The sequence below is a fragment of the Squalius cephalus genome (assembly GCF_949319135.1).
Source record: "Squalius cephalus genome assembly, chromosome: 12".
NCBI lineage: Eukaryota > Metazoa > Chordata > Actinopteri > Cypriniformes > Leuciscidae > Squalius > Squalius cephalus.
Genome location: NC_137133.1, coordinates 9,353,970 through 9,369,238, shown reverse-complemented (window position 1 = coordinate 9,369,238; position 15,269 = coordinate 9,353,970). Strand labels below are relative to the sequence as shown.

General features: G+C 37.8%; 1 protein-coding gene across 7 annotated transcripts in view; it reads right to left on the bottom strand.

Moving 5' to 3' along the window:
• bach2b (BTB and CNC homology 1, basic leucine zipper transcription factor 2b) overlaps nt 1-15,269 on the bottom strand; it is a 103,865-nt gene that overhangs the window by 34,238 nt on the left and 54,358 nt on the right. The window contains exon 1 of one of the 7 annotated variants that reach the window (XM_079888333.1): nt 13,637-13,841. The exons of the other annotated variants lie outside the window; for them this stretch is intronic. The gene's annotated coding sequence lies outside the window, so the exon portion shown is untranslated. Of the gene's footprint in view, nt 1-13,636; nt 13,842-15,269 lie in introns of those variants that run through there. 7 annotated transcript variants of the gene reach the window in all.

Below are 15,269 nucleotides of genomic sequence, written 5' to 3'. Positions count from 1 at the left end.
GTTTACGACGTGTTGTCACAGTTTAACATTTTCATTATTCTCTCAGATGCTGAAACTAAACAAAATGCAAATGGTTCAGTGACTGTGCATTCAGAACCGGATTTCACCAAGAGCAACATGTTCCTGGATCCACATCTTTGTTAAAGTACCTGGAACAAAATTCCTATCAACCAATCAGATTTGAAGGACGCGTTTACAGTTTATGTCAAGTTTAGGCTTACAAACAGGCTTTGGTGCTTCTACCTGTCATTTCCCTCTGATTTTACGGATAACTTAGGGTTAGGTTTAGGTGTAGGGATACGGTTAGGATTAAAGCATCGGACAGGAACGTTGTTCTAGGATCAACAAAATATTTTGACCCAGGAACACGTCTGACTCAGAGAAATCAGGACATGCTACTGTGGATAGCGTATACATAATTAATAAGGTAAGCACTGTGTAGTTTATGATTGGTTGTCCGATGCTACAAGATCTCACTGAACAGAATAATTTTACATCAGTTTTGTTATTGTCAACAATTTTTAATCACTCTCAGTAATTGAAATAAAGCTGAAATATAAATATTAGATGAATAACAAATGAAAATTAGAAACAAACTGAAATAAAGTGTTTATTTAATTTTAATTTATTATTGAAATATAATTTAATTTGAAACACTAAAATGACTTTTTTTTTAAATAAAATTAAGGTATATAGAAATATAGCAAAAAAGATATATTACAAAATTGCTAAAACTTAACTGAAAATCTAAAATAAAATCTAATTCTAAATATAATAATAGTATATATATATAAATACAATATTTTACATTCATAGTATAAAATATAATTAATTATTTTATTATATTATAAATTATACATTATATTATGTTGACGCTTTCATATATACCATATACTAGAATTCATGTACCATAGTATTAACATGGTACTCCAAGGTACTTCCAAGAAATTCCTTGGTAATGGACCAAAAATACATGGAAGCATTTTTTTTTATGTTGTACCACTGTACATGTAAAAAAAAAAAAACATGGTAGACTCATGCTACCTTGTCCAAAAAGCCATGATACTTTGTGGCACACATTTTCAGAAGCTCCCCCCCCCCCCCCCCAAAAAAAATTACAAGTACAAACGTTGCATTGCTCAGGGTTAAAAGTGCATTTTGCCTGGGGTTTAAAAAGCTGAACAACCAAGGTTAAGCACAGCATGAAAAGACATACAGAAAAAGGGGATGCTTAAGCTCTGAATCAGGCAGATTTAAACTGCTTTTGAAACTACACAATCTCTACTTTCAGTCTCTGCCAGTAGTCTTTTCCACAACACACTGAGCTATTTAAGTTGTCCGGGGCCAACTTCTGCTTGCGGAATGATCGGTGCATGACTAAACAATTCCTACAGAGCTCTAGTGGCAGCCAACACTGCTCTTTCCATCCCCGCTGAAGCCAGGGCTGCCCCTGTCTGCCCTGCTGCGGTGAGGATTGTGCAGCCAGCGCTCCTCCCTGCTCCCACAACCACCACTGACTGCACCTTAGGCAAACTCTGACCCACAGACACACAGGCCTGAGATTTCTTACCCTTGTCATCTTGATTTAACTCCTGACTGGGTAAAATTGGCAGGTTATGTACTCCGTACAGACGAAACAGACGGACGCAAACCCTCAAAGCTCGGCTCCACAAGGCAGGTTGCATGCGGTGGATATCGTTGTAGGGCTCCTTCAATCAGAGCGAGCCTGTAAAAGCCGTGAGCCTTGACGAACACTGACGGTTTACTGCAGCACAAATTAAAACATGAAAGAGGAAAGTTGTCCTTGGTCATTGGAAATGGCTGTGTGTGCAAATGGAAACTCCTCAACCAAGAGAATGGAATCAGTGGGCCCGACGCCTCTTTCTTATCTCTCTCAGTCAGTCTCAGAGAAATTCAAACCACACGGCATGTGGGTTCTGGGATCCTATACTGCAGTGTGTGAGTGTGTGCGTGCATATGTGCGTGTGTGTGTGGGAGGGACACTGTGGTTACCATGAAAAGAAAGAAAACGAAAGACAAAGATAGGTGGCAATAATGCATCTGTGCAAAGCACCAATCACATCCATAAGAAGCAAATAATTATTTTAACCCTTAAATGCATGAATGTTTCGCCAATCATTATTACATATTCAGGTGTTTAGCGACCTGGATCTATTTCTAACACGGATGGATCTCTACGCGTCACGATAATATAAAACTCTTCTGATATTAGAGAGTAACAATTACAGAAGAATAAATTAAAGCATATTTTGTTACCTTTTGGAGCTTGGAAGAGTTCAGTTTGAGCAGATGTTTTATACCATCATCACTGTCCTCTTTAGAGCTAATTTCCCAGTACATTCAGCATCTGGCTCATATTCTCGATCTCAACCATATTCTTAAAACTATCATTTTCAACATCTTCAAAATCAATATTTGGATCGCTGACAGCTTCTTCACCAGATCCACCATTAAGTGAGAGTGACATTAATATTTGATTGCGTTCAGTACTTGTTCTGCAGTAAATCACTGAGCCATTTCAAGTTCTGCTGATGATTCATCCTATTCTTTTGTTTTCTGCCTGCGGTAACTATGAGTGAAAGTCACTTCATTATTGTGTATCAGACATTGCTACCTTGTGGAATAAAGTTTATTTGCACTTAGTCAGTCATCAAAGATTCAATTATTGTTGTGCAGAGCCTCGGTTCGTTCGCGACCCTATACAAATTTGACAAAAAATGAATGGAAAAACAGGCATTCTTTTATAATTTTTTTATTGTTTTGCTTGTTAAATAGTTTATGATGAATTGATTGAGGAATACTAAGAAGGTTGATGTCTAACTTTAAAAAATGAATGAGGAGGAGGGTAGTGAATGACGTCCCTGGTCACTAAAGATCTGAGGTAAGCGCTTAAGGGTTAAAATAATTAATGTAAATTTTACTTGTGCTGTATGTTTTTAATTTGCTAAAAAGAACCGGTTTAGGATTATACAGCACAAGCAGGTTAGTTTGATTCCTGAACTATTGTTTCTTATATGAACCGGTCCTTTTAATCAAATCCAAAACAAACAGAGCAAACAGTCTGTTTTTGATTCACTACAAAGAACCATTTCATGAGATTCAGTTGTTCTTGAATTCGACTGCACCGGTTGCGTTGTATGTTGTTTAGGCCGCAGCCTGCGAGGACAACTCAATAATAAGACATTTCTTGTCAGCAGTATTTCACAGTATACAGCCCCTTTTATCGCATCCCATTCAATACAGTCTGCAAACTCACATTCACAACAATTATTTTGCCGTGTGACTGAAGATTCAGTAGCGGGGGATTGCCGCTGCTTTAAAAGTGGTGCAGGAAATACTGATTCGAACTGTGAGATTTGACAGAGCTGTACCCATGTATAAGCAAGTTTGTGTCCTACATTCCCAGACATTTAGAGCAACAGTCCAACTGGTCACTCCAATTATTGTTTTTCGTTTTGTTTCTTTTCCTCGCTCTAAATATGCTTTCTATCCTGCCTTTGGTGGATAATGACCTGTCTTCCAAGAATAATATTTCCAGATGTGGTTGCAAGGTTCATATGATGCCAAACACACTATTTCAAAATTGGAATGTGCTTTCTTTCCATGCTGTGATTTTCAGATGTGTGCATTTTGTGCACAAAAGGATGATGCATATGCACACAAACTCACCACAAATGACTACTCTCGGACGTGTTACCGATTAGAACTGCTGAGGGATGCAAGGGGTTTGTGCTCCGTCTCGTTCCCTCGAGAAGTTCCCTTTCTTCTTTTTATTCCGCAGGCCTTTCTCAATCTTGTTAACTGTGGCAGCTAACTGGTTTTGCAAGGAACACTCCCACACACATCAAAAGCAGAGCTCTGTGATGGGTTTCCGACAGCTGTCGCTGGCGTTCTACTTTTGCCCGCTCAAGGGCCTGAAAGACTACCAGAGCACTGGGACTATTCTGAAACCAGCCGATTGAGCATGGAGCCTTACTTTCAGAGATGAATACTGCCAAGACAATGGACAATGATTGTGTATCCAACAATACAGATTTAGTTACCAATTGCTAGTAAAAAGAACACATTCAAAATGAAGTGTTTTCTCAAGGTGTTCTGATATGATGGAAAAGGACTATCTGTGCTGACTCGAGAACCTGACTGATTTCAGTCTGATTTGAGAACGAATTGTTCAAACTGGTGTGGTGAACCGGTTCAATTGATTCAATTGAAAAGATCTGATTCAAAAGAACAACCCAGGCTCATTGGGAAAGCATGTCTGTAGCATAATTTCTGCAAAATGATATTACGCTGCTTCTTGCACATTTCAAGACACAGGGTTAAATGCCACTAAGGTAAAAGTGGTAAAAGTGTTTTCAGGTCTAATACAGTATTGTGCAAGGAATCAAACTAAAATAAGAATTTATTAATTGATAAGCTGCCCCATAATAATAATATGTGTGAAAAGAAATAAAAGTTGTTGGTGTTTTATTGCCCCAAGTGGTCATTTGAGCTGGAACTCAATTGGCAGTGAATTGGACCAATTTCCAATTCTCTCTCTCACTCTCTATGACCACATTTAACAAAGCAGTCATTTTCCTGATATAGAGTACACTGACCTAATGTCCTTATAATTAGCACTTGAGCAGTCTTCTCTTGGCTTATTCAGATTTCAGACGAACTCATTGGAGACCCTAAAAATAAACAAAACCCTGAGAGGCCTTCTTTACAGCTTCACTATGCCAACAAAGCAGATATTGGTGTCTCCATGCCTGTCAACCATTAACCAGTTTAAATATCTCAGCTAACATCAGTAAATGACAGCTCAGATTCTGTCCTGAATGGGAATGCGCTCCGCAGGAAGGCCTGACATTGCGGTTTGGGGGATGACAGCATTTGATGCGTTCTGTGATGCATGTCCTCTTTCCCGACTCCACAGACACTCTCTGCTGCTGAGCAGAACACTTCTGACAGAAAAAAGCTGTCTGCGCTGCTACGTTAACAGAAAACATACAGCTCACCTGTGACAATCTCCATACACAAGCCTTGCTAAAATTACCACAGTAACCATGGTTTCCATCCAGATACCACAGTTACAGACCTAAATACACTTCAGTCTGATCCTTCTACAGATTGTTACTACTCGGGTAATACAATAAATCAGACATCAACATCAAGATTACGATTACAGCTGTTGCAACAAGAAAAGTATAATTTACAGCATTGATTTTGGTCAAGTTTCATTCGATCAAAATGTGAAATCTTTCCCAATATACTGTAAATCAACAAGACAAACAGTGTAAATAAGAGATTTATTGTGCACTACAAACAGCTTCACTGACAGATTGAGTGACATTCTTGTCACATTGCTTGTTTTATGTGTGTCATTTATTCAAAATTTGAATCACAGTTTTGTTATTTATGCTGCTAAAAGGATCAATGTGAAGTTGATTTACTGATGAACTAAACAGCAGTAAATTAACTCAGAAACAGCCTGCTTTGTATGAAATCAACTTGTTTAAAATATCTACACTACTGTTCAAACGTTTAGAGTAAGATTTTATTTTAAAAGAAATTAACACTTTCATTCAGCTAGGATGCATTATATTGATCAAAAGTGACAGTAGAGACAATGCCACAAAAGTCTATTTCAAATAAATGCTGTTCTTTTGAACTGTCTATTCAGCAAAGATCACGGTTTCCACAAAAATATTAAGCCGGTCCACTCTTTTCAACATTGATGATAATAAGAAATGCATATTAGAATGATTTCTGAAGGATCATGTGACACTGAAGACTGGAGTAATGATGCTGAAAATTCGGCTTTGCATCACAGATATAAATTACATTTGAAAAATATATTACAATAGAAAACCGGTATTAAGCATATTAATTGAAATGAATAATCATGATTACATTGTCACTGCAAATAATCAAGGAGCTATACTTGCATAAGCTGATGGTAATATGGCCACTGAGTGAACTGGACTTCAAGCTAAAAGACAAAAATTAAGATAGCACAACAATTGTGCAAAGCTTCTTCAACTGCACTGTTTTATAATCTCACATTGATTTGTGATGGTTTTACAGTGAAACAAACAAATTTTATTTACATGGTACATTTTCTTCTTAAGGAAAGTGCCTCGACTTTCTCAAATTGCTGGCCACTTAAATTCATTGCGCTACTGCTGTCAACATTAGCATCAGTAACTAGTATAGCTGATTGCATAATCATTACCAACACTCATTTTACCATTACTGCAGATGAAGTGTTAAAAGCCATTGATTTGCTTTATGCTAATCCTCATGCTAAATCCTAGCATGATATAGGTTTACATTCAACTTGGCATTTTAGCAAATGATCCGATGAACTACGTAGCAGTTTTAGATGTGATGACACCAAAAAGCCAAACCTGCAGTTCGACGGGTTTGCTGTCCACCAGTAATTACTGGCTATTAACTGTTAAAAGCCCATTTACCTTGTGCAATCACACATGTGAACACACACACACACACACACACACACACACACACACACACACACACACACACACACACACACACACACACACACACACACACACACACACACACACACACACACACACACACACACACACACACACACACACACACACACACACACACACACACACACACACACACACACACCTTGTACAGGCTTGTGATTGAGCCTAGAAAGCGGTAGTACATTTCCTTCAACCCTCTGACACTGAAACAGACTTAATGGCTCATTACATTCCAGCTCTGCTGGGTATTAATCATCAGCGTCTATGACTAATCCTACTATTCCACATGCACATACTCTGGCAAAAGTGCACACTCACTAATGGAGCCCTTTTAATGGTTCTGTCTCAGTGGGCTTGAATGACAATAATGGACATTTAGAGCAGCGTTTGACAGAGTGTTCATCCGCGGCAGAAGACCGTCTCGATTGTTACCATGCTGAACTCTAACAGCTCTCCTAGAATTATTTATCTTAATTGGGTAGGAATCTTAGTAAATACCTCTTGTTACAGAGGGTAATGTGTAAAGACAAGGAGCATAATTCCTCGGCTTTGTTAAAACATTAGCCACTGGCTACAGATTGATTCATGCGCAGCAGTGCAGGAACAACCCTCTCTGGACCTTCTCACATGCAGTGGGCTTGTGAGATGCTGAGAGTTGTTGTTCTCGATCATTAGATGACAGAAGATGATTTTTTTTTCCATGAAACACTCTTGACTGCAGAAATAAAGCTAAATGATACTTCAGTCCCTCAAAGGAAAGTCATTCTGGCTCTCTCCGTGCACGAGTGTGCTTGTCTGAAGGAGATCCTCCACATGCCTCCTCAGCGGCAATCACTCTTTTCCACTTGTGCATGTGTGCAAATCTGGTGCATGAAATGGCATAATAGGTTTGTGGGAGTATCCAGAATGATAATCTAAGTGTGCATCACACATTCATATTACTACTATTGATCCTCTGTGATTAAGATCAAATGAAGAACTAAGAAGCTTATTTAATTTGTGCATGAGAAAAAAATATATTGTGTGCGGTATATTATATAAGCCTCTAGCAAAGTTTGGCTTACTAAGTGCTTATGCTTAAACTGAGACACATTTATGATATTATTGATTTATTGGGTATGTTGTGACATTTCTCCTACAGATATTTTATTTTATTTTGCTGCTTTCATTTTACTGCAAGGCTGCAGGGTTGTCAGGCAAAACTATATAAACAAACACATTTGCAAATGCATCATCTGGAGTCCTGTTTGCAGTCACTGCCAGATGTTTTTAATTAAGCTTTGAATGAATGTGGATTTTTGTCATGTTTTTTAATCATACTTCTACTGACTAAGGGAAAACGGGTGCTGGATGTGGTGGAAATAATTACAAACGCCTCTGGGAAATATCACAAAACAACACAAGATATAAAAGCAGGCATTACTTGTTGCTAAGAGTTTTGCACCTGTAAAGAATCTGCATCGTCCACTAGGCTGTTTTAAAGAACTAAAAAGACACGTCAATGTTTTATAGACAGCTCTCTGGAATACTTGATTCTGTTTGGTTAATCATCTGTGGTCAAATATATTTGTATTGCTATGATCATCACAGGCATCTGATTTCCTACATCACTCTGCGCTCTCTTTCTTTTCACATAATAAAATAATTTCTCAAATAAATAATTGATATCTATTTATTTATTAATTTGGCATGGGGTCTTGTAATTAGCAGGTAGAAAAATGTGTACTCAGCCAGTTGTTATAGCAAAATAAACCCCTTCATTATGATACAAGACCACTTTAATATTTTTTGATTTTGCAATAATGACTGGGTAACTGTACATGATCTATTTTTATTACTGATAAAAAACAGGCTCCAGGCTCATACCCTGTTCCTTCAAATTGATCTATACATGCAGAAAGCCTTAACCTTGCAATCATATCGGTAATAAGCACTTAATAAGAATAAAATGACATTATAAATACACTTTCAGTGATGTTCCTAATGGAATGCAATTACCATTCTCAATGCTAACTGCATATCCAGGATACATAATCATGCTTCATTAGTGCCGAACATAATCAGGCTATCGTTTCTCTGTGAGACTCTCCTACGCACTTATGAGGAATGTACCTCTTTCTTTCTTAAAGGTCAAGAGACTTTACCAACTCACTTCTTATTACTGACAAGAGCAGAAAATTTCCACTTTCCCACTAAATTTGTTTCAATTTCATCATTTATGCAGAAGCTGAAGTCTAGATTTCGCGTGTGGGTGCAAAGTTTTTGATGTGTGATGGCCTTAGAACACATCCAAGATATTGCTCTGCTCTGTCTGTGTATCCATCCAATTATTAATCCATTTTTTTTTCTTGCTTGTCCACATTAGCTAATTGAAAAAGCTTATCAACTGATAGTGTATATGTTAATATAATCTATCAACAGTTTAATTTAGTCCTCTACTAAATTTAAAATATGCACCTCAAGCACCATATGTCGCTATAGTCAAGGCATAAAATCAATGTTTCAATTGAATGTTTACCTGAAGTTTCAGCACTTAACCATTCTTTCTTCACCCTCAGTCCTCCCCACTTTATTTCACCCTTTTCATTCATTATACAGCTAATAACGGCTCATTCATAGAACACTTTACTCCAATCCTGCCCTTGTCTGAGACTACTCAATAAATCTACTTGAGAACTAATTAAAGCCTCTTTAACTTTGGCTGGGTCTTGATGCAATAATTCACAAATGATCACACACATAAGTATCGCACAGGGCACCTGCTTTCAGCAGACATCAGTGAGTTCAGGTGTTTTGTTTTATGGAAGAGGTCTAATAAGGTCAAGGCGGTATATTGCCACAGCATTGTATATACATTTAGGTCAAAAGCACACCTCACCAAACATTTGACAAGAGGAACTAGGTTATGTGAAAGTGTAAGAAACCAAATCGCCTGACACTATTCAACACCCTTCTTTCAGTATTACTAACAGGCTTGTCTGTGATTTACATGAACATGATAGATACTGACAGACAGAGAGGCAAGGAGAGAGAAAACAACAAAAAGCTGGTGTGACTAGAGTGAGAAACGACAAAAACAGACAGATTTAGAAATGAGAGGACAGGAAGAAGGGATTTTTCTTTATTCTTTCATTGGGGCTTTCCAGTTCAGCCACATGCAGATAAATGACTGGGGACCTCTGGGTCTGCACGCAAAAGGCTTGATACAGTACTTCCCAAACTTTCTTTGCCCCATCATTACACACTTTATCTTTAACAAAGCCATGTTTTTACTTCTGGTTGGGAATAACTGGCACAGTAGACACAAATTTGGCTATACAATTTTGTTTAAGATAAGATCTAACTGGTCCAGGCAGTGGAGAAAGCATGAAATCTTATGCATGGTGATGAAGTTCATAAGATCTTTGGATCGATTGGGAATGTGCCTGTTCGATGCAGATATCCCATTATGCCTCTGGAAGCCTTGACCGACATCCTGACTGAGCTCTTTTGTGCTGAATACACAACTAAGTGTTATCTGAGCTCACTTCAGTCATACTTCAGACATGCTTATCAGATTAAAGTCAACACAACCGCACAGTTTCATAACCGGCAGACACAGCAGACGTAATAAGGATATTCTACGTATATGAAATACCGATAACCATTTTATGACTTCACTGCAGATTGAGGTCAAATGTTGTTCCTTCTCTCTTGTTATTTAAAACTATGATTACACACACACACACACATACATATACATATATATATGAGTATATGAGTACATATATATATATATATATATATATATATATATATATATATATATATATATATATATATATATATATATATATATATATATATATATATATATATATATATACACACATATATATATATATGAGTATATATATATATATATATAAGTATATATATATATATATATATATATATATATATATATGTATATGAGTATATGAGTGTGTGTGTAATCATAGTTATATATATATATATATATATATACATATTTAAAATATAATAATATTAAAAATGATATATTGTATATTAAATTTTTTAAGTAATATAGGCTTTGTATCTTTTTATGTAATAATATTATTTTTTAATTTTAAGAGGTCATCACGCTAATAAAATGTGAAATATTGCAACTTTATAGGATATTACAATCCTATAAAGGGGCCAAACATTTCACACTTTCATCAACATTACAACATCGCTGTTGGGCTGAAACCTGGTGCACTGTCCACTTGGCATTCACATTGGCATTTTAACACAGAACCTAAAGATACCGAAACTAAAGGCACAGGGAAATGTTCACAACCTGATTGGTCGGCTTTTGTTGTGTATATTTCGCGACGGAACATACCGAACATCCAAAACAATGCTGTGTGCTATTTCGTTGTGTGTGCGTAGCCTACATATGATGGTATTTTGCCAACTCGTGAAGGCTTATAAAATGTGTAAAGGAATCAAAACAGCGATTGATGACAAAAAAACTTTATGCTTGAGCATTCTGTCCTTTTTAGGGTCGCATCTTGTGACATTATGTCCCGCTTTTTTGCGTTCGTTTGGAAGCGGATCGAGACACATCTTTTCAGTGGTCTCGATCCCGTTGTTTGGTGCGCACCAGGGTTCGGATGGCAGCGTTCACACAGAGGAATCACACCAGGGTTCGTTCAAACCAAACATGCTAAGTGTGAATAAACCATAAGACACTCTTCTCCACTCCTCAAATACATAAACATTATATAGTCTTTATACATAGTGTTTCTTGCGTAAAGAAAACGCTGTACTTAATCAAATTACCAGTTCTTTATTTACACTTGCATTGCGATGCCATCTTTATACATGTAAGCATGGTGATCTGGTTGTGTGAGGAAAGTTCAAGGTAAAGGTATGAAGTCATGTCTGTGTTCATTATGCCCAGCTCAATCTCTAAATGGATTCAAGTGCCTCTTGCTCAGGCAGAAATCAATAGTATTGTCTGCTTGTGCTACAACCCTAGGGAGAGAAAGAGCTATGCATCATCCCTTTCTCTCTCTCTTTCCTGGAGTACGCAGAGACATTGTTAATTATTCATGACTGAGACTGCCAGCTGTGTGTGTGAGTGCGACTTATTCATAATGGAAAATGTAGAGGGGGCACAGCTTTGCTTGAGTTATTGTACAGCTGGGGTAGGCAGAAGCCCAATCCCATCATCATCAATCTCTCACGACCCCTACCGCCCGAGGATCTGCGTGTTGCAGACATGTAGAAATAACAAAAGCGACAACAAAATATTACACATGGACAATATCACTGACCCTCAAGGTGATGATACACAGGGCAACTTTTTGAGCAATGTTGCTGGGCAATCTTGCCGAGCGATTGTTGCTTGGGCACTTTCCCATTGAAAATGGGCAATACATTTCTATCTGGATAATTTAGATCGGTCGTGGGCCCTGTGTCTCATCTGGTTGCCCGTTGACAGCAACATTGCCCAGCAACATTGCTAAAAAATTTGCCCAGTGTATCATCACCTTCAGATGTGTTAGACCACTTTTAATAGAGCAGTTAGAAATCAAGTGCTAGTCAAAACTAGTCTTCTCTCACCGCTGTACTTGATGTCACTGAGGGAGACGCAGACCAAAACACTCTTCGAATAAAATCAATACTAAACACAGCCATCTAGGAAAACCACTCAGTATACATAGTTCCTACATGACGTCACAACATACGGCATTTGCCGACCCGGTGCCATTTCTGTGGGCATGCTGTGGGCAGAACATTAGAAGAAGAAGCTGAAACGAGTTAATTTCGTGATCAAAAGTGAAAATGGTCATCTCCTGAGTCAATGGATGTTCAAATCGTGCCGGAGGTTCAGTTAAATTTGGATTTTACAGTATAAGTTACCCGTCATTAGACTTCATGAATGTGAGAAGTCAGAACAACGACGGAGGTTATGGCTGGCGAGGACAAACAGGAAAGAAACTTGAATAATGTCACGTATTCAAAATTACGAGGTATTAAAAACATACAAAACAACATTGTTTCCACTGTTCGATCGCGCCCGCGCCTCTCTCTCACTCACTCACACACACACACACACACACACACACACACACACACACACACACACACACACACACACACACACACACACACACACAGAGACAGACAGACAGACAGACAGACAGACAGACAGACAGACAGACAACACACATTCCAGCATTGCAATCTCAGATTATGTCCCTAAAGAACCCGCGTATAAAGTAGTTCCGCATTCCATTAATTAATTTGCACGCGAGTTTTATTTATTTTTATACCGTGTATATTCATGCTACTTTTCCATTGATTGCACTTGAGCAAACTGATTGTACGCCTCCAGTGACTTCCAGGCTCGGAATTGCTCACGTGTAAAAACTCCTAGCCAATACCAGATAATGGTACACATGATAATACTGTATCTGAGGCAAAGCTGCATAATCAGTGCTCAGTGCTTCCTTCGTTAGCGCATAAATCCACACCATTTATGACTGAAATTTTCGCATTATACCTCTCTCTGCCTTGTGTTAATAGAGTCTCTTTATAATCTCTGTCACTTTGTCTCTTCATGACTTTCGTAACATTATAAACAAAGAAATATTTGAAATTTGCTTGTAAAACTTAGTAAACACAGCAGCTTATGCCATCAAAGATGAGTGAGGTGAGGTCACGTGACATTAATTCGCCTGTGGGAACTATGTATAAAAAGCACAATGTCTGCCTCAAGATAGGTGGCGTTTATCTCCGCTATGATATGGTCAGTTTGCTTTGTGCAGGTTGCTTAAGATTATTTCTAAATATGAGACAGAATACGTGTATAAACGGTAACATTTTCAATCACCCTCAGAACATTATGCCAAAAATTAATATAACACAATATGATATAATTAAAATAAAGTTCATATTTATTTTTGAAATATAATTAATCAGCAAAAGGCAAATTTCAAACTTCTCAAATGTTTACAATTTTAAATTCCAATTGATTACGCATAAAACAGAAAAGCCACACATTAAAAAAAATCAGTACTCGTCATAAAAGCCTTCACAACAGAAAGCCTGTGATCTGATGAAAGCATCGTTACCTCTGAATGATGTCACAGCAGAACCATGTCAGTGCAAGGGATGATGGGATAGTCTGGAAATTCCAATGGCAAACAAAACCATTCCAATGAAAAAAATAAATGTTCATGTTGTTTTAGATCTACGTAAACGTAACCTAACTTTGAACTCAGGCCACTGCAAGCACAATGACACAAGTGTGGCAGCATCTGTGGAGATGATCGTTTCTGTATGTGTGAGTGCAGGGGAGGTGGGGTCACGCATGCCGGAGTATTTTGAGCTGAGGTTGATTAAATGTAGCTTGTATGAATCATGACTTCCCACATTGCAGGTCACAAAGCAGCATGAGTCATGAAACAAGTCTTATATGGTAACAGGCAGGGCACAAACACACACTCTCACTATGTTATGCCTGAATGGGTGCAGATCTCTTCTGCTGAACTGCAATTGTTACACCCTGAATCAGAGAACTAATCTAAAACTATCTAACTCAAAGTAAAATGCAATTAAGACATTTCAGTGTTTTTATAAAAACAGACAGCTATAACCATATTCACAAAAATGTGTGACTCTCGAATAATCCTGTTCACGCACAGCTTACAGAAGCGATGTCAAACAACTTTTATATTCTCTTTCAAAATGTGGATCGGAGTCTTGCTAATTAAACGAGTCAGTTCGGTTACAGAGGCAAATTCTTCACGTTTCCAGACACGCACACACAGTTTTGCTTCAGCCAGAGTCAATCATCAAATGCATTATTGCAGCTACCCTGCAGAGATTTCAACCCAAGACATCACTGATATGACTAATTAAAAAAATGCATGCTTACATACTCATAAATCCATTCACACATAGATACAGTATCAAACACCATCGACAAGCCTGACCACTGAATCAACAAATCCAGATAACTAACTGGTGGTTAGACCCGTTAGAGGACTGTTTTAGAAAATGGGATGCACATCTGCATCACTGGAAGAATTTAATTACATATAGCAAAATCATATTAGAGTTGGCAGGATTGTTTTTTTTTTTTTTTTTTGCACAAACCTCAACCCAACAGAAGCTGATGGAAAATCTCCCCATAGGAAAGAATTGACACTTAGCACCACCCACATCTGCACTCTCACAAACTGTGTCATGTGTGTCTTTGAAAACAATGCTAGTCTAAATGGAATATGAACATTTGCACAGATTATATACGTGCAATTTAACTCTCTTTGCACATTCCTTTTATCTGACACACTTCCGTTTAAACTGCGTCTCACATGTCAGAAATATATTCCATCATTGACGACCAGTGTTCACGAATCACTTTTTTTGGTGTCAATACAATAGCTGCTTCATTGATAAAAGTAGCTTGTTCCTTTTCTCCAAACCTGTCATGTGGGCCTATACATTCAAAGCACTATTCATTCAAAAGGGAACTAAGATTTTATGCTGAGGTTGTCAAACTTTATATTACTATATTACTCCAAATACAACTACATGCTGTTTACCCTTGAGTAAAATGCAGTCCCTGCATGTGTTTAGAGAAGCTACAAAGTAGAAATAGAGAACGGACTCCCTCAGGATCAGATAACGTGCTGGCAGCCCTGGTGACAAAATGCTAAGAGCTAATATAAGCACATAGAGATGTGCATTTGCTAGTGAATC